The following is a 5078-nucleotide window of genomic DNA, read 5'->3' as shown; positions in this document are numbered from 1 at the left end:
TTGGTCTATAAAATCAAGTAAGTTTCAAGTGTACAGTTCAATAATACGCCATATGTATATCACATTGTGTGTTCACTACCTAAAGTTAAATTTTTAAATTATTTTTGAACCATGTTAATTATGTAGATAACAATTCCTTTATCTGAGATCTTTTATAGGTCTTATTTTGCTGTTAGTTTTTGATCATTATGTGTATTTTATAAGCTGTGTTTGTCTGCATGTTGTAGGCGGGTGTGTATGGGGTGGAGAGAGAGAGAGACAGAGTGAGAGACAGAGAGAGGGACAGTGAGGCTGATTTATATTCTCCAGAGCTTTATATACAGGTACATTGTGAAGCCTGAAATTCATGAGATTTCATTCCGAGAAAAATCTTTATCTGATTCTATTGGACTCATCAAGACATTAATAGAATGGGCCAATTTTTAACAAAATTATCAGCTCAATCTTTTTTGGAACACATAAAGTGTTTCTTTCTAGATATCACTGAAATGGAAGAATCTTAACTAAGATTTTATGAAGTCAGGAATATGAGAATGTTCGAGTCAAAATAGTGAAAATAATCTAAATATAATTTAGAGTTGGTTCATGTATAATAGAAAATACAAAAGGAGGAACCTGCTTCAAGTGATTGTTCTCTTATTAAATTAAATTACTTTGGTAGTCATTGTGCCCCGTAAAATCGTGAATCAGAGGCTAGTATTCACCTGGCTAGGGAAACACCTCCAAGGCAAAAAGCAGACACAGAGAAATAAAGTGAGACTCTAAGAGTTGAGAGCACTTAGAGTTTGAGAAAAATAAACCATGTGTTGTTAATGTTGAAAAGTCAAGTAGTAAACCGTGAGAACTGCTGATGTTAGCATTTATTTATAAAGGCATTACAACACATATTTATAAAGAGGGTGTCATTGTCTTAACATTTATATTAATGATTATTTTCTCAGTTTATATTAAATGTACAAATTATTATATTTTTATGGCAAGTGGAGAGTAATAAAACCATCTTCCCACAAGCAGAACACAAAGGCAGTGGGCCTGAGCATAGAATACTTAAATTACTAGGCATTAGAAAACAATGTCATCTATCTCCTTGAAGAAGAATGGAAGTAATTTCCTCAGAGTGATGGATTACTGGAAGACATTCCCTGATTACATCAGAGAGAAGAAAAATAAAAAAAAGCACTTGATAGAGTATTATTTTGTTGTTGAATTAAATTGTGTACTAGCAAATGAATATCTGTAAAAGAATGTTAATATCTAAAAATCAGAAGACATCCCAAATTAGTTATGAATGTTATGAAAAACCTAAAAGAGCATCATCAGAACCTTGGAAGCACATGGGAAAGTTCAAGGCTGATAGAATCAGGATAAAAATAACCTCTGGCCACACCTAACTAGAAGTTTTTGCAAGGTCCTTCGTAGGGAAGAATTATAAATTAATAATACTTTTGTATTTTCTATTATACATGAACCAACTCTAAATTATATTTAGATTATTTTCACTATTTTGACTCAAACATTCTCATATTCTTGACTTCATAAAATCTTAGTTAAGATTCTTCCACTTCAGTGATATTGACATTTGGGGAAACTACGAATTTATTTGATAGCCTATTAAAATGTATATGTTTTGTCCACTAGTTACATATTTGTGTGCATGTATATTTATATATACTAATTTAAGAATCCCCACTCTGTTTAATAGGGAAATATAATTTCTACTTGACAGTTGTAGTCAAGACAATAATAGAAGTACTGTCTTGCCCTCATAGAACGTGGCCTCAATGAGGGTGATTTCAATCTAGATGTTATATCTGCAATGCATATCTAGCAGATGAATGACAGTCTTCATTAGTATTTATGCATTCTGTGGCCTGGTCCAGTACTGATTATACTATATCACAATGTTTTGTAAGATTTGAAGACTTGTCTGATGGCAGGACGTAAACCAATGACATTCACATAACTGAATTTTTTGTAACGTACAGCTCCAAAAGGGATAAGGCTGCCCAGCAAGGTCACATAGGGGATTGTACCCAGGAACCAGGTAACAGCAAGCTGGAGTTATAGAGAGCAACTTATGTATCACAATCAGGGTGTGAGTTGTCTGTTTCCAATAATTTCCTGGGCTCTGGGAAAGAAGGCTTATCCCAAAATGTCTGATATCTGGCCCTCGTTCTTATTAAGCTGCCTGTTTATTGGTCCAGCAGGTGTGAGAGCCTGATCAGAGAACAGGTTTGGGTGTGGATTTAATTGGCTGCTCAAGAAAGGAAACTGACTGGCCAGTAACTAGAACTTCAGAATTGAGTCAAGACAGTATTTTACAAAAACTATATTTCGCACAATGTATTTTTTTTTATAATTTCACATATAAGGATTTTTATTTTATTATATTCCTTTCTGACAAATTTAACATTTTATCTCTCCTATATTGTTCATTATATTTCTAACTGAAAATATTTTTTCTTGCTCTACCAAACTCTAGTATAGATTTAATAACTTATACAATAAACAGAGTCTAAGACATCTGTGAAACATTTTCAACTTTGACATAACACCCCAAAGCTACCTAATTGAATTTGACTCTATGGGCACTGAGGAGCATGACGGCATGCCATGTACCTGTCCATTGTTCATTGATATATTAGTTGTCTCAGAACTTAACTTTGGAATTATTTTCCAAAATGTCTTTACTATATCAGGAGTTTAAGTAGGAAAGTGTTTCTTTTTTTTTAAACGTACTGCACCTGGTATTCCTAGGTGGTCTCCCATCCAAGTACTAACTAGGCCCGACCTTGCTTAACTACCAAGATTAGACAAGATTGGGCGTGTTCGGGGTGGCATGGCCATAGACGTATTGCATATTTTAAAGTCTATGAAAGTTCGTGGTGAAAAAATTTGCATCTATTGTTTCCATCTCTTGACTATCATAAATAATGCTGCAATGAACATAGGGGTGCATATATCTTATCAAATTAGTGTTTCGAATTTCTTCGGATAAATACCCAGAATTTAAAAAGCAAAATAAACGAACAAACAGAACATAAACAGACTCATAGATAGAAAGAACAAACTGGTGATTGCCAGATGGGAGGAGAATTGGGGGGGTTGGTGAAAAAGCTGAAGAGATTAAGATGTACAAATTGGTAGTTATAAAATAGTCCTGGGGATGTAATTACAACATGGGGAATACAGTTAATAATATTGTAATTACTATGTATACTATCAGGTAGGCATTATACTAATCGGGAGGAATACTTCTTAAATTACATAAATGTCTAATCACTATGCTGTACACCTGAAATTAATATAAAATAACATGAACATCAACTGTAATTGAAAACTTTTTAAATAAATAAATAATACTTAATAGGAAAAAAACTTCATCACTCTTATAAGGCTATCTAAGAACTCTAAAACATAATTCTGATGATTATTGAGTTTTGTGCTACCTGTGAATAAAAGTAACTGGAAATTGCTATTTGCTTCCACCTCTAACTCCCTATTTACTTATCAAATAGATCCATCCAGTGAGAGAAATTGGATCAAAATGAGAATTCCCTAACATGAATTTCACTTATGGATTCAATGTTCTTACAATTATAGTTTAAAACTTTAATATAAAACATGAATGTTAACTATACCGTTCAAAGTAGAATAATGTATGACAGAAACAATAGAAAACAAAGACCTCTCCTTTTTCAAAAGATATCACGCTTTTATACTTTCTTCAGATATTATTTTGTTCTTCCTTTTTAGAACATGTCGTTCTAGGATAAGTTCATTATGACCCAAGGCTGCATGATGTGTTTAAAGTCAATGAAAGAGACAAACAGAAAGATATGCCATTCATAGGTGAGCAAATTTATCATAAGACATTCTCTGAAGATATTCTACTTTTACATTAATGAATACAGTTCAAAACCTGAACCTATTCACATAAGCCCTTGTAAATGACCTCCCAAATGCTGATGGACACCTATGAAATTCATTCTATCACCTTTATTTTTAACATATTAGAATAAGGTTAATTTTGATAATCTTATACAAGAAAGCATAAAAATCTTCATAGATATGAGAAACAGACCATATACCAAAGGTTCACCTGAAACAATGTGACTATATTAGCTCATCTTAAATTGTAGCACGAGATAGTGAAGGCAGGTGGCTTTCTGATTCCAGGGCCATTATGGAAGTCACCTACTTGGGTTACTTGGACTTAAGTTTTCTTACCTAGAAATAAAAATAATAATAGATTTTCTATGTTTCAGCAAAGGTTCTTATGACTTTTAAATGAGTTATTATTGTCAAATGACTTCTGAATATAGTAACACAATTTTAAAAAAGCTAATAATGATTGACGTGTACTAAGTGACTTCAGATTACCATTGATATCTGAGTTGGATAATCTAAGATAAAAACTGAATTTCCTTTAATGCTCGAATCACTTAAAAAAAACATAATAATTTCACAAAATTACATATATAATAAGTATTCTAATATATTGTTTGCTGATATTATTGGAATTTAAAAAAATTCTTAAATGTTATTTTAAGCCTGGCATTGTTTTAAATTTTGAATGCATTTTAACTTGCTAAATTCTCATCACAACCCTAGGAAGTAGGCATTCTGGAATAAATGTGAGGATGATATTTTTATTGTAACTGGGACTCTCGATTTCACTTTCTTGCATATTCTTATTACATACTGCAAGTATACAATATTTTTTGATAGTAGAATATAGATTTTCATACACAATAAACAATAAAGAAGTTTTAGTTTATTCAATAGATAAAATTTAAAGTTACCAACATAATCTCACAGTTATATATTTAATAATCTATATATTGGGCCTTGTGAATTTTACCCAGGCTACCAAATAGATTTAATCTCATAAATTTAATTCCAAAATATTATTTTGTATTTTATGAAAATCCTTTTTTTCCATTCATATTCTCTGGGAGAAGTTAACGGAAGTATTCTCTGCTTTTTCAGATGTTCTGATACCTATAAAAAACAAGCGAAAATTGTGTACTCCAAAGAATACAGAGACATAAATCTTCAGTCTCTTTGCCTGAAAA

The 5078-nt window shown here is 31.8% G+C and overlaps 1 pseudogene; it reads right to left on the bottom strand.

The window, feature by feature from the left end:
• Window positions 1-2732: 2732 nt before the first annotated feature.
• LOC111733203 lies at window positions 2733-2851 on the bottom strand (annotated as a pseudogene).
• Between the last annotated feature and the right edge of the window lie 2227 nt (window positions 2852-5078).

The sequence above is a fragment of the Pteropus vampyrus genome, unplaced genomic scaffold (genome assembly GCF_000151845.1).
Source record: "Pteropus vampyrus isolate Shadow unplaced genomic scaffold, Pvam_2.0 Scaffold13, whole genome shotgun sequence".
Taxonomy (NCBI): domain Eukaryota; kingdom Metazoa; phylum Chordata; class Mammalia; order Chiroptera; family Pteropodidae; genus Pteropus; species Pteropus vampyrus.
This window is presented reverse-complemented; position numbering and strand designations above follow the sequence as displayed.